Here is a 15,438-nt window from a genome sequence, read left to right on the forward strand (position 1 = left end):
CTTAAAAAGTCCTGGCCAGACCCTGTGGGATATGAGTAATAGTAACTCCCCTGAGAGAGAGGGGATCTGAGGCTCAAGGCAGTGAGGCGCAGGGTCGTACAGACAAGAGACAGCCTGGATTTGAACCCAGGTCTAGTTGAGCACCTGCTCTGTGCCAGGCACTGTCAGGTGCTCAGTCATATTGTCCCATTGGATTTGCACAGCGGTCCCTCGCAGGAAGTATTGTTGTTACTATTATTTTTATCGGACAGGTGGGGAAACCATGGCTCAGAGGGATGGTAAGACTTGCCTCCAAGCGGGACCAAGATGGCAGCATTTGAACCCAGGCCTGAGTCCAAGTCTTTGGCCTTTCCACTATTTATAAGCACCCCCGAATGGAGATCCAGAGACTATTTTGGTGGAGTTGCACCTGTCAGAGTAATGATGCATTTGACCCCCAGGCTCCCCAAAGCTGGCTGCCAGGTCAGCCTTCCTCCACGGCCGTCCTGGTGAAGGCTGCACCCCTGCTCTCCCAGGAGGGCCGGGAGCGGAAGGGCCTAAGAGAGAGTGAGTTGGCTCACTGGATAAAGCAAGACTGTTGAACAATTTGAGCTGACCCATAATGAAGCAGGCTGCCCGGCATGTATGTGGTGAGCTCCCTGGCCCTGGAGGGTACAAGCCAAGGCTGACAGCCACCCGCAAAGAAGGTGACAGAGGCAACTCCTGCATGGGACGTGCCACTGGATTCAAAGGCCTTTGGTTGTTGCAAAGCTGTGCCTGTCGGAGTCTCCCATCCCATTTTCTCGGCTCCAACCTAAGACCGCAGGACCCCCAAACTTGGGGAATCTGAGGCTGCGTGCATTTTTCCCCTCAGTGTTTTCTGTCCCCTGTGCAGGCAGGTAGACCCGGGAGCATTGACGACTCAGGGAAGAGGTGTTTCAGCAAAAGCAGAGAACACGTTTTTGAGGTTTCAAAAGCCCTGTTTCACTCCAAAAAAAAGAAAGAAAAACATTCCAGAAGGGACTTGAGGCATATTAATTCCTAACGAATCAGAGATAGGCGTGATCCGATGCTCTCTCTGTCCCTCTGCTGTACAGCATTCAGGTGGTGGCTGCTCCGGCAGCCTGTGTCCTGGGGTGAAGAGACAGGGGGCGGGGCTGCAGCCGAGCCTACGAGAAGCAAGGTTTGGGGGTGGTTGTTACGGCACCCTGACCTAGCCGGCCCTGACGGATACACATCTCTTCCCTTCTGTCTCTCCTTTCTCCCAAATAAAAAGGCTGGGAAGGGAGCCCGAGAAAAAGCCACGAGTGAACATATTTGTAATTCTGTGGGTCAACGTGACCCCAAGAGCTTTGAAGAATCCGAAGTAGGTGGGAGAGGACTTGATGAAATGTCATGTGGTGTGTCCCAGCCAGGAGGGCCTGAGACAAACACACACAACCACAGGGAAGGAGTGTGCGTGCGTGTGTGTGTGCATGTCCACGTGTGTTTGTGTGTGCGGGGGATAAACAAACCGACCAAAGTTAATCTTCCCACATAGAAAACGGGATATCGTTATAAAAATTAATTCAAAATAGATTGCCTTCTCTGACCACCTGAACGTGAAACTGAAATTTGTACCTGCCACACATCATTCTAAGATTTCAGGATCCCAAGAGTCTAGGATTTGGGGCTTTTGCCATGACTTTCAGTGCAGAAGGTTGGACATGGACCCTGGGAGCAGCCAGGTCCAGAAGCCAGGAGATCTGAGCCTCATTCTCAAATGTCACCTTCCCTGACCACTCGGTTTCAAATGGGTCCCCCCGTCATCCTGGGCATTTGTGATTGATTCCTTTTCTTTGTTTTTCTCCAAAGTCCTTAGCATCAGCGGATACCCTGCAAGCTTTACTCACTGGTTTACTGCCTCTTCACCCACTTGTAAGTTCCCAAAGGGCAGAGATTCCTCTCTCCCTCCTTCCCTTCCTCCCTTCCTACTTCTTTCCTTCCATCCATCTCATTTCTCTCTTTTTCTTTCTTCCTTCCTTTCATTTGGAAAATATTTAAAACATACAGGAAATCATCAAAAACATGTGATGAACAAACATGTGCCGTCTGCCCATCCCCTGGGTTTAACAACTGTTAACATTTTACTATATTTGCTTCATTGTTTTTGGTGCCAGTATTTTCTAAAGTAAACAATATTCGTCCCAATTTTCCTCTTTTAAAGCTTGAAGGTAGAGAGTTTTGTCTTTTACTCGGTGCCTTATTACTCACTGCTTGGAAGCTGGTGAGCCTTCAAAAAATTGCTGTTGAATGAATGGATCTCGTGGTATTACGTAATAATACCTACAACATAATACCTATGTAGGTATTATAATTATCGCCATTTTGCAGAAGAGGAAACAGAGGCACAGAAAGGTAAAGCAACTTGCCCAAGGGCACACAGCTAGGAAGCAGTGAAAGGGGAATTTGAGTTCAGGCAGGTTGACCCAGAGTCCACACTTAACTGCACTAGGACTTTCTAGGGGCTCCTTCCACTGAGATGTCTGTTTATCCTCTTTCCACCTGTCCCATCCCGACACCATCCACAGAGGTCCCCCAGAGGAGAAAAAAGGGTTTACAGGCTGACCAGGAGCAAGTCATCCCCATCTGGACACCAGGGTGGGCTCCATAAAGGCGGAAGCCCTCTCTCCCGCCCTGGGGTGGAGATGGAATGCTCCTTCCCAGACGGGTGACCTTTGGGGTTTGTTATGAATAGAGATTCCTTCTGGGGAACGTGATGGCTGATGCCGGAAGCCTGGGTCCCCAGGAATGTAGGGAGAAGGCTCCAGGCCTCCACCCTGCAGGCCAGTTCTCCCCGCCGCCTGGGCCAACCCGAGAGGAGGGCGGCTCTGGGCAGCTCTCCTGGTTGCCGGGCCTCTCTGGAGGTGGACCAGGATCTCCTGTCCCCAGGCTGGAAGGCAGCTAGCTGCCCAGAGTAAAAACAGCTCCCAGCTTCGAAATCAGAGAAACCTAGGGGCTGCCTCTTCCTTCCTAGCTGTGGGACACTGGACAGGTGCCCAACGCGGCAAACCCTGTTTTCACATCTATCAAATAGGGATCATTTCTATCCCAACCTCACAGCAGATCTGGGAGGAGGGTCTAACAAGGGAGATGCCCAGGGTACAACATTTAAGGAGGCGCTGACTCTCAGACGCTGGCCCTGCACGTGCAGGAGCCCGAGGGCAAGCGCCTCCTTAAATGATTGTCACATACTGCCACACCCTAGTCCCCTCCTGCTCCTGGGGTTCTCCTGGGAAGGAAATGAGATATTCCATGCAAACACATTAGGATGGTGCCTAGTACATGCTTAGTGCTCACTCTTTGAGATATGCTTATTGTTATTATTTTTTAAAATATTTTTTAAATTTATTTTTAGAGAGGGGAAGGGAGAGAGAAAGGGAGGGAGAGGAACATCAGTGTGCAAGAGATACATCGATTGGTTGCTTCTCGCATCCCCCAAAGGAGGACCCAGCCTGCAACCCAGGCATGTACCCTGACCAGGAATTGAACCGGCAACCCTTTGGTGCGCAGGCCAACACTCAATCCACTGAGCCACACCAGGCAGGGCAGTTACTATTATTCTTACTGACTTCTTTTCACAAGGAGGCTGGGCCCAGACTCTGGGTCCCTCTCCACCAGTGTGTACTGCACCCTTGTCATTAGTTGTCCCTTCGCACAGTTTTTAATGACTATGAACTTCATTGCTTTCCTTATCCTAAAGCCCCTGCTCTCTGTAGTGGCATTAAAGCCACGATTGCTGCTGTTTGCCGTGTGCTGGGCACTGCGCTAAGCAGTATACACCATGACCCCATGAGGTAGGAACTATGATTATGCCCATTCTGCAAATGAGGAAAACGAGGCATTGACACATTAAGTAACTTGTCCAAGGATGCACTGTTAGGGAAGACTGGAGAGGGGGCTGCAGGGCAGCCCAAGCGGTCTAACCCCACAACCCACACAATGGAGCCCAGAACACTCTGCCTCCTGCCTTTTGCCATCCTTTGCCCAAGGGGTGCAGACAGATGGCTGGATCCATGGACCCCAAGGTCCACTTAGGCAGACTGACCTCCCTGAGCTGTGTCAGGTCCCAGGTGCCTGGGGATAGGGGCATGGCCCGGATGCCCTCTCAACATTTCCAGGCCACAGCGCATGGTTTCTGAGTTCTTCCCAGGTCCCCAGCGGCTTCTGCCTTCGGGCCGTGATGAGGGCCTTGAGCTCACATTTACGGAGAGTTCACTCCGGAACCAGAGCTGTGCTACAAGCTTCACAGTTAAGATCTTGATCCATCCTCACAATAGCCCACTCATTTATTATTGCTTCTATGTTTTGAATGAGGGACAGCTCAAGGCCAGGGTCATGGCCCAAATATATGGCACTCCCATTTGTCTGATCCCAGGTGAGGGTGGGGGAGCTGAAGACTTGGCTGCTGAGGACCTTGTGGGCCCCTGACCCCAGTTGCTGTTACCTTCTGTGCCCCCTCCCACTGCAGGCAGCCACTGTGGCCAAAATGGGGTGAACCCAAAAGGAGGTCACTGCAGGGGCTAGGGCTGGGGCTGGGGTGAGGAGGAGGATGGGTGTCTGAGTCTGGCTGCTCCACGCCCAGGCCCTGAGTCCCAAGGGCATGCGCACACATGCACAGACCTTTGAATAAAGTGGAATGCAGGGCAGGTATATTTTGCTTTGGGGGGAGATAGTTTCTCACCAATAATGACGCTGAGGTTTGTTATTTGTACACATTCGTTTTTTCCCTGCCTCCTACCTACCTCCTTCATTCAAAATGCATCTTCCATCCTGACCACTAGAGTACTCACCTGTCTGGCCACAGCCAGGGGACTGTCCTCTGCTGGGAACTGTCCAGGGGGTCTCACCCCCGCCCCCAGGAGAGCCTAAACCTTGTTCTGGCATTCGGGGCTGCTTGCAGACATCCGTCAGCCTTGCCTCCAGTTGCTCCCACCATTCCACACTCCCGGAGCCCCGCACACCAGTCTGCTATTCCACAAACAGGTCATGCTGCAGAGATTACTGCAGTGGGCTGGCCTTGCCTCTTGGCCTTCCCCAGCGGGTCCCTCTGTCTGCAATGTCCTCCCTTGTCCAAGATCCTTCTGAATCTTCTCAGGCTGGGCTAGGCACAGCTCTGAACTCCCAGGCCTAAGGTAGGCTGTGCAATCAGCTTAGCGTTAAAAATGCAGGCTTTGAACTTGGACAGATGTGGATTCCATCCCAGCCCTGCCACTTACCAGCTATGGAACCTTGGGCTGGCCTCCGTGAGCCTCAGTTTGCTTCTCTGAACATAGAAAGAATAAAATGACCTACTCCATTGGGGGTTCAGAGGGGGTGAAAGGAGGCCACACACACAAAGCTCTGGGCTCCGTGCCTGCAATGCAGTCAGGGCTCAGAAAGCATCAGGTGTTCTCATACTTGCTGCACAGCCAGGTGTAAGCACCCACGTGGCATTGGTCTCTCTGCTGGGCTCCGGGATAGAGCAGTGGAGGGACTCGTGTGGCCCCAGAGGCTGGAGAGGCCGACGTTCCCCAATTAGTTGCCACTGTGACTATAGTTAGGTAGCTCACCCTGACACCACCAGGGTGTCACTGGAACTTTGACTTTGAAGCTCCTGGGAATAGAACCTAAATCTAATTTATCTCCATAACCTCAGCTCCTCCTCATGGCCTGGGTGCTCAGTTGAAAACATTTCTGTAACAAATACTTAGTATGTGATAGTGACTATTCTTAGCACTTTACAAATATGAAATCATGTACTTATATCAATATCCCTGTGAAGTATATGCTATCATCACCATCCCCATTTTTCAGATGGGGAAACTGAGGAACAGAAAAATTAGGCAGATTTCCCAGAGTTTTATAGCCAGTGAGGGGCACAGCCAGGATTTGAACCCTGGCTGTCTGGATCTGGACTCCACTTGATCCATGCCTTTCCTGGGTTACTGCCACTTTCCAGGGGTGTCCAGAAAGGGCTCAGTCTCCTGCAGGGCTCAGCGAGGCCCAGGGCTGGCAGGAAGACCTTGCCCATCTCCAGTGTCCCGCACCTCTGGACTCCTCGTCTTTCTGCTCCCCAGGTGGGCCGCGGAGGAAAACAAGGCCCCAGCTGCAGCCTTTGAGATCTCCAGCCAAGCTGGCACTCTGAGGCCTGGGGGTGCCTCAGGGGATCCCAGCCCAGCAGCTGGGGCAGCTCCAGGGCCAGCGTTTCTGTAAACACCCAGCGAGCCAGCCTCTCGTGGTAAGTCCGCGGGCCACGGCCTCGAGGGCAGTGGCTTGGCTGACCCTGCGTGGTTTCCTCTAACATGGCCGCTTCCACCCCCTCTGCCTGGCTGTGCTTCCAGTAATAAAGTGCTTCCTCTGGGGACCATGGGGCTGGTGAGACGGGTCATGGGGCCTCCCTGTCCCACTTGCCCCTACTAGGGCTCCTGAAAGCTGGGTCTAGAAGCCCCTCACCGCAGCCTGGGCAGTCCAGGTGCCTACCAGGTGTCCGAGGGTCACCTGGCTCTAAGGGGACAGGGCTGAGGCTCTGAGCCCAGACGGAGGGTGTGGCTGGAACCTACCCCGCTGCTCCTCTCCGAGAGGCTGGGGGGTTAAGGAAACAACTGGAGCCAGAGCCAGAGAACTTGGAGACGGAAGGGGCCATCTCAGCTCCAGCCATCACCTCCTCCCACCCAAAGAGAGTGACTGCAAGGTGCCATGGGCGGGAGCTGTGGGGAGACTGAAGAAATATCCATCACGGTGAGTGTACTGTCTCCAGGATGCAACTGTTTAATTCTTACAACCGCCCTTCTTGGAAACTGAGGCCCAGAGAGGTAAAGTCACTTACCCAAGGTCACACAGTGAGTGACAAAGCCAGGATGTAACTCTTACCCTTCCCTCTGAACCACTTCTTTTTTTTTTTTTTACATGTAAAACAAATCTTTTATCAATAATTTCCAAAAACATGCTTTTTTAAACATAAAAGGGGGTACATTCACATTAGTAACCACTTTATGAAGACCCGTTAGTATAGTGAAGGAAAGAGTTTAGCTAAGTAATATTTTATTTAGAATATAAAACTTCAATGTATCAGAAATTATATCATCTGATTTTTGGGTGCCACTTCTTTCCTTACTGTCTGAATCCCAGGCAGTAGGAACTGGAAGCTGTTTGCAGGCCACTGCCTAACAGGCGATATGGCACAGTGGGTAAGAGCAGGGGTTCAAGGATTGGCTCCCTGAGTTCAAATCCCAGTTCCGTCTCTTATTGGTTTAATGAAAACCCTCTGAGGATTGCTGTGAAGATTAAATACACACAAGGCACAGAGTAAGCCCCTGTGAATGCCAGCTATTTCTGGTCTCCCAGCCTTTCCACTGGAGATCTGGGAAGACAGGCCCAGAGATGGGGGCAAAACCTGCCGGGTCTTGCCTGGGGCAGAGCACAGCTTTTTCCCAGGTCTCCTGTGGTGCCAATGAGGGGCTGGGATGTGTCTGTGCCCAGGGGAGTGGTCACTGGACACAGGGCTTCCTCTGGGGGAAGGGAGGCCCTACAGAGAGAAGGGGAAGATGGAGCAGGCACTTGCTTTATTCTCTGTCCTCCACAGTTGGGGAAGGGCAGTGTCGGAGCCCAGGAGGGGAGAGGAGTGAGTCGGCGTGCTGTGTGACCTTGGGTCAGTCCCTTCCCCCTCTGGGACTCAGTCTCTCCTCCTGAGGGGGGAAGGCATTTGGACTCCTGGACTTAAAGTGGCTCCTTAGGGCCTCTGGGTGAGAGAGAGCCAGAGCCCCAGCCAGAGGCCTCCACCCTCTGCCTCCTCCCAAACACTCTCCCTTGGGCCTTTTTAAATATTAGAGTTTCATAGGGGATTTTTGTTTTGAACAAGGGTTTGCTGTCTTGAGAGGGGGGCTGTGGGAAGCAAGGAACACAAATGGGGCTCCCCTCCTCCACCGGGGGACCCTGGGGCCCAAGCTGATGACTGGCCAGTGACTCACTCCCTTCTGAGCTCTTCCTACCATCCCATGACAGGGGCGGCCTCAAGTGGGTCTTCTAGCCAATGCCCCTACCCCCGCCCCCAGCACACATAGGGACTGGGAACAATTAACTCCCTCCTCAGGCCAGGCCAGATGGTCACGTGGGCACTGGTTTTGCTGACCATGTATGACTCAGGAACTCCCTTAGAGCTGGAAGGGTTCCAAGAGGCACAGAGGTCAACCTTGTCATGTCACAGCAGGAGGACTGAGCCCAGAGAGGTGAGGTGGCTTGCCTCATGTCACTCAGGAGTAGAATGGAAGGAGGAACGCTGGTGCCTGACCCAGAGCTTTTCTACATCTTCAGATAGTCCCTGGGTGTCCCAAGGCCTCTGTCCCTGTTCCCACCCCCCGCCGCAAAGGCCCTCCCCAACTAACACAGCCGGGACTCCACACCCTCGTCCCTTCCCGCCTCTCACCTGGCTCTCCAGGTGTCACCCAAACTCAGCTACTCACAGCTCCCCAAGCAGCTCCTGCGCTCCTGCGTTCTCCAGGCCTTCGTTCTCTCTGTCCCTCTAGCTGAATTGCCTTTCCACCTGGGCAACTCCTACTCTTGCTTCAAGACTCAACTCAGATGTCACCTTCTCCAATAAGACTTTCAAAGCCTCCTCTCCCACCTCCCAGGCTGGGTTAGGTCCTCTTCCTTTATCACCCTTGATACCTGGTACTTGCCGACAACTGTGCTGGAATCATCTCTCTGCTTGTCTCTGTCTTTCCTTCTAGTCTGTGAGCTCATTGCGGGCAGAGACCTTTTTTTAAAATTTATTTATTTATTTAATTTTTAGAGAGAGGGGGAAGGAGAAAGAGAGGGAGAGAAACACCACTGTGTGGTTGCCTCTCACTTGCGCCCCAAACTGGGGACCTGACGTGCAACCTAGTCATGTGCCCTGACTGGGAATCGAACCAGCGACACTTGGCTCGCAGGCCGATGCTCAATCCACTGAGCCACAGCAGCCAGGGCTGCAGGGACCTTATTTTTGATTCATTATTTAAGAGTAGGGCTTAGCCCACTATACCCAGTGTTTGTTGAATGAATGCATGGATATATGGACATACAGATGGATGAATGAATGGGTGGATGGATGGATGGATGGATGGATGGATGGATGGATGGAAAAACACATGGATCAATGGATGACAGGTGGCTTGATAGACAAATGGATGAATGGATTAGACAGATAATGGCCTCTGTAGGGACTCAGACAGTGAGAGGAAAGTCCCCAGAGACTGGATATCCTGGATGATGGAGGGGATCTTGGTTGGGGAGGCAGTAACCTGCTATTTGCCTCCTCCAAGGGTTATCTGGCCAGGAGCAAAGCCATCTCTGCCCAGGTTCCTGATTCCTCTTGACCAGCTGATTCTAGCTCAATGAGGCCTCTTGAACTCCAGTGAGTAGTCCAGCATCAGAGGGCCCACAGAACTCTGACACCTGGAGCTCCACACACCCGCGAGCCCTCCCACCATGCTGCCCTCTGGGCCAGAGCTATCCCTACAGAAATCTTCCAGGTTAGAAGCAGAGGCGCCCAGAGGCAACAGGCCTAGAAAAGATGGCATCCATCCCTGCCCCGTTTTATAAACAAGGAAACTGAGGCCAAGCAAGGCCGTGGAACTTGCCTAAGAATGTACAGCAATAAAGCTGGGATTAGACCTTGGGTCCCCCCATTCATTCATTCATGCAACAAAAATGCATCTAGCACCTAACATATGCCAGGTTCAGTGCCTTTTTCCTGGCATATTAGGTCTGTAAATAAACCCTTGTGCCAATTTCGAAGCCTTTCCCGTGTTCCATTATGACTTCCTCCAGCTCCCCACTAGGCTTATCTATGCCTCACCAGCTGCACCCTTGGCACAGCCTCTGTGCCAATCCCCTTACCCAGCAAATGAGGACAACCTCATTGCCAGGAACTCCAGGCTCACACTGGTTTGTGCAGCTGTGTACAGAGCTAGTCACATGTGTGTCCTGAGAGCTCTTCATTTCACCCTCCCTCAACGGGGACCAGGCTGGTCCCTGCACACGGAACCTCGCCAGCTCAGACGGAAGCCAAGGGTGAAACTGTTCAAGCCTCACAGCTGTCCTGGGGTGGGGGCTGGAGCTCATCGTGGCATCTGGGGTCGCGGGGCCGGGAGCAGACCACTGAACTCCCACCCAGACTGGGGACTGTGGAGAAGAGGCCACAGAGGGGAACCTGGGGGCTGGGTATTTGCAGGCCAGATGAGCAGGCAGTAGGTAGCAATCCCCCCACCCCAACCCTATTAGCCCCTCCCGACGTGGCTCTAGACAGGTCAGAGTAGAGGCAGCCAGTCTCAGAGATGGAGCCTTGTGTTCAGGGACAAGAGCCCAGACAGGGCAAACCACGGCCATTCACTGGGCCCCTCCTATGGGCCTCCCTGTTGGTGGGGACCTCTCTGAAGATGTGGAAAAACTTAGTATTTTAGCAGCCAAACTAAGGTTCAGCTGCTCCTAAGAGAAAACCTTCGGAAAACAAGTCAATGAACTAAAGAAGAAAAGAAGAATGTGGAAGAACAACAGATCCAAAAGCTGGCTTCTGGGACAAAATCTTCCTCAGAAGATTATTACAAAAGAGAAATGAGGGACCGGAATAAAATACAGAGTAAAAGAGGAGAAGGACTCGGCTGCCCCCTTTGGAAAGATAACCGCCATCTGCTCTAATCATGTGGACTTACTGCAACCTGGTTCCTCTGTTACAATAAAGTTACTGTAGAACCCCACCCCCCCCCCCCAAAAAAGAGGAGAAGGACTTGGACATAACAGGGATTAAAAGTAATTTAAAAACTATTGTGAACAGTTATATGCAACCAGGGATCAAACCCACAACCTAGGTATGTGCCCTGACCAGGAATCAAACACACAGTGGTATAGGGAACAATGCTCCAACCAACTGAGCCACCCGGCCATGGCATGCATACTATTTTTTTAATCATGTGAATGAAATCTATAGGTTGAGTCCAGGGTGCACATGGCAGCTCCAGATGTCATCAGGAACCCAGGCTCCTTTATTTCTGTTCTTCCCTCCTCTGCACATGAGGACCATCTTCAAGGTGCCCTCATGGTCCAAGATGGCCATCAAACTGCCATCATGTCTGCGTTACTGACTGGAAGCAGGAGGAAGCAAGGAGTGGCAATGGTGAGATGAACAGGAGGCTCTTCCTTCCGAGAAACTTCCCCAGAATTGGTACATAACGCTTCTGCTTGTATCTCATTGTTGAAATCTGGTCATGTGGCCATGTGTAGCTGCACAGCTGAAGGCATTGCTGCCCCAAATGAAATCAGGGTTCAGCTATGGAGGAAGGAGGAGAGAAAGAATAAGGGATTGGGCATCCATCAGGCTCTGCCACAGAGCCCAACTTCCAAAAGAGGAAACTGAGGTCCAGAGAGGTGAGGAAACTCACACCCAGCCATAAAGCAAATAAGTGGCAGAGTTGGGATTTTCATCTGAATGATTCTTGATCTTCCCACGAGACAGGTGTCTCCTCTCTCAATGGTATGTCCAGCCACGGGAGCACTGACGCTGCTCACTCCTAGGCCTGCCTGGATCCGGGTCTGTTTTGGGTTTCTCAGTCCCCACCCCAGCCCCCCACCAATGTCGCCACTGTGAGTTCCCCAGTGTTGGGCATCTTATTTCCCTGATCTCTCCAGCATGTAGCCCAGGGCTTGGCAGGGTGTCGCTGTGCAAGGAACAAGACCAACCGAATGGCTGAAATTGACTTCATCCTTTCAACTCCACCCATTTTTTCATGGCTTTTATAGGCTGTGCCCTGATGGAGACGTGTTTCGTGAGTTTCATTTTTCAGATGCATTTCCTAGATCTTCAAGTGTTCGGCCTGGCCCAGGTCTGAAAGGACATGTAGGCCACCTCAAAAGAAAACAAGGCAGAGAGTGGAGAGCCAGAGAAGCAAAAATACATGGCCCAGATCCCATGATACTTGTAGCAAAGGTACGTCACATGTTCCTCACTTTGGTTCCTCTTCTGAGCACCCACAGAAAGATCACATTTCCCAGCTCCCCCTGCAGTTAAGTTGGGGACCTGTGACTAGTCCTGGCCAATGAAATATGAGCCTAAGTAATGAGCATCACTTCCTGCCTGAGGCACCCCTCTTCTTCAAGGTGACCTTGAAGACCACCGGTCTAGACCGGTGATTCACAAACTGTAATGTGCATACAAATCACTTGGGGGGGTCTTATTAAAATGCAGACTCTGATTCTAGGGTAGGGCCTGAGATTCTTCATTCCCAACAAGCACCCAGGCGATGCCGTGCCTCCGGGCAGACATCTGAGTAGGGAAGGGCCAGAGGGGGCAACTCCAGCATGAAGACCTGCCCAACTTCACTGGACCGTTCGGGAGCAAAAGGAAACTTCACTGTCTTAAGTCACTGAGATTTGGAGGTTTATTTGTGACTTCAGCATCGCCTAATGTACCCCAATGAAGACATTGGAATAGGAAATTGTCATTTAGTCACTCAACCAATATTTATTGACTTCCTACCGTGCACTCATTTCGCGCGTAAGAAGGCCCTCGCTCTGAGAGTCATGCAAGTGCAAGGTTGGCATCTGAGAGTGAGAGCTCTTGACATTTGCCCCCTAGGTGCCCCTTTTATCCCTCCTGGCTCTTAGCCCTCTGTGGGGGAGTCAGAATTTGAAGCCCAGACCTTTTGACTTATGAGCCGAGTTTGTTTCCAGCAATGCAAAGGTCAACTGTGCTTATTCTGGGTTCTTATTTGGGGGACTGCAGCAGCAGCCAAAAGGTCTAGGGGCTCCCTGGACTATCACATCCCTCTGGCGCCAAACTTGGTGGTGTGGGGGCCCGAATGACCCATAAGCAGCCAGCCAAGGGGCAGCTCCCGCCACAGTCCTTCGACACTTGGAGCTGTGTTTGGAAGGATCATCACTCACACATTCAGCGCCGGACGCCCTGGTGCCAGCCGCATGCTTCCTGAACTGGCCGGGCCGCAGGGCCTCCCGCTGTCCCCATGCATCCATCCTCCGTTACTGGAGAGTACAAATTCCAAGCAAAAGCCATGCTCTGACTCAGAGAGGCCCCTCCAGGTGACGGAACACTTCCACTCATCTCCTGTCACCTCCCTGGGCAGCTGGCCCTCCTCACCAACTCACTGTCAGCAGAGCGCGCCCTGTTACTGATGACGTTGACATTGCTGCTCAGCGGGCCTCTCTCCTAGTCCTCCTCACACCTCCTTTCTCTCTGGGCTTCTTTCTTGCCTCAGAGAAAGAAGCACTTCAAAACTGTTCCTCCCAGGAAAAACGAGTCAGTAGTGATCCATAGCGGCAGAAGTCAGGAGAGTGAGTACTGGGGGGCAGAAGTACAGTCTTAGAAAGGGCATGAGGAAACTTCGGGAAGTGTGCCTTGATCTGGTTGGCTGTTACATGGGTGTATACATATGTAAAGAGTTGCTGAGCTATGAACTTAATACTAATACACTTTCAATTTAAAAAGTAGATTCCATAGAGAGCTCTATAAGCAGTAGCCAAATAAATGGCAACAAAAACCAAAACATTTAAAAGTCATAGGGACCTGTACTGAAAATCTGGCAGCTTTCTAGCTGTGTGACATTAGATAAGTTACTTAACCTCTCTGAACTTTACCTTTCTTTTTGAGGTGTGGACTGTGAAGATTAGAAACACCACTTTTTAATAAAAAGTACTTGACACAAGGCTGGCTCCCACTGGGTGCTCAATACATAATCACTGTTGTTATCATTAAAACCTGTGACCCACTCTGGCTGGTGTGGCTCAGTTGGTTGGAGCATTGTCCTATAATTGAAAGGCTGCAGGTTCAATTCCCAGTTAAGGGCACATACCTAGGTTTTGGCTTCAAGCCCCGGTCTGGGTGTGTACAATTCCAGGTCCAGGTGTGTATGGGAGGCAACCAATTGATGTTTTTCTCTCACATTGATGTTTCTGTCTCTCCCTTCCTCTCTTCCTTCCTCTCTCTCGAAAAGAGCAATGAAAAAAAATTATCCTCAGGTGAGGGTAAAAAAATAATAAAATCAGTGGCCCTACAAGGACAGAATATGGGAGTGGTCTTCCCATTGGGGTACACTCTCTATAGAAAATTGAACGATGCAGTAAAATCGAGGTGAAGCCAGTCTGCTTTCTATTATCACCACACACTGGCAAATCTAAATAATGTCAGTTATGAAGTATTCTGTCCCAAAAATATCTTTTCTTTTTTGTCTAAGTTCTAACTGTTGAATTTTATTAATCTATATGTAAACTCTGAATCAACACATTTTAATTTCTTGTCCTTTAATAAACATATTCTACATGGAAGTTAATTTGGAGAATTTCCAGGACTACAATGGCCCCCAGCACACATGAACTGAGGAACACACATCCATCGAGAAACTTCGTAACAGTTTGGAATTCGTTTTGCATTCCTCAAGGACGGATCCTGCTTCCAGCCCCTGATGTTATGGATTTCTGCATCTCAAGTAGCTCCAAAGAAACAATGGCTCTAGAGTGAGAGTGGGGACAAAGACATGGTCCTCAGTCCTGTCATTCTATGTGACTCTGGGTGTTCTGATTGGTGTTTAAAATTTAAAACAGTGAACAAGTGGGAACTGTGAAGGATACTGATTGTGTTCGGTAAGTGCAGATTCTAGTTCCCACGTGAAATAGACATATATTAGTTTAACCTCATGATTATTACTGAAAATAACTTTGGTGTATAAAGAAGGGAGATGTTCAGAAATAATTCACTCTGGATATAAAATACCCTAGGCGTGCCTCTGACTAAAATATAAGAATTGATCTATCAATCATTAATCAATCAATCAGTCAAATATCTCTCCTTCCCTCCAAGTTTGTGGACATTCCACCCCTACCCCTAGACAGTCCCTCCAGCCATTTCATCTTCATCCTTGTGAACTCTGAGAAAAAAAAGACACCTACTCAGAAGGGCTCCTGGTGGCTAACTGGGCTCAAATTTTTATAAAAAGAGAGCCTAGCAGCCATTTCTCTACAGGGGCCTCTCACGCAAATGGCACTTGACAGAGAAGCCTGCCCTGGACGGCCTGACTCTGGGAGGAATCACCTGCCTGCACTGTGTTTCTGCCATCTGAGCCAGCCCTTATAAAGGAGTCCCTGGAACCCTATTTCGACCGCTAGGACTGAGGCTTTCTCCACCAATCAGCGCAGCTCTATTCTGACCAATCAGGACAGTGCCTATTGGACCAATCAAACTGTGAGGATTTGGAATCCTCATTTGCATGAGGACAAACCAATCGGGGACCAGGGGTAGGGACTCCTGTCCATATAAGCCAGCTCCCCTGTGGCTTGGCGAGTGTACTTTTCTTTTCCTCCAAAGGCTGAACCCTTCATCGTCCTGGCTGAACACTAGCCAGAGAGGGGCTGGTCCCACAGCTGCTTCACAGCCTTGCTGACTTCACAGCCACGTTG

The sequence above is a fragment of the Furipterus horrens genome, unplaced genomic scaffold (assembly GCF_987537825.1).
Source record: "Furipterus horrens unplaced genomic scaffold, mFurHor1.1.pri manual_scaffold_8, whole genome shotgun sequence".
NCBI lineage: Eukaryota > Metazoa > Chordata > Mammalia > Chiroptera > Furipteridae > Furipterus > Furipterus horrens.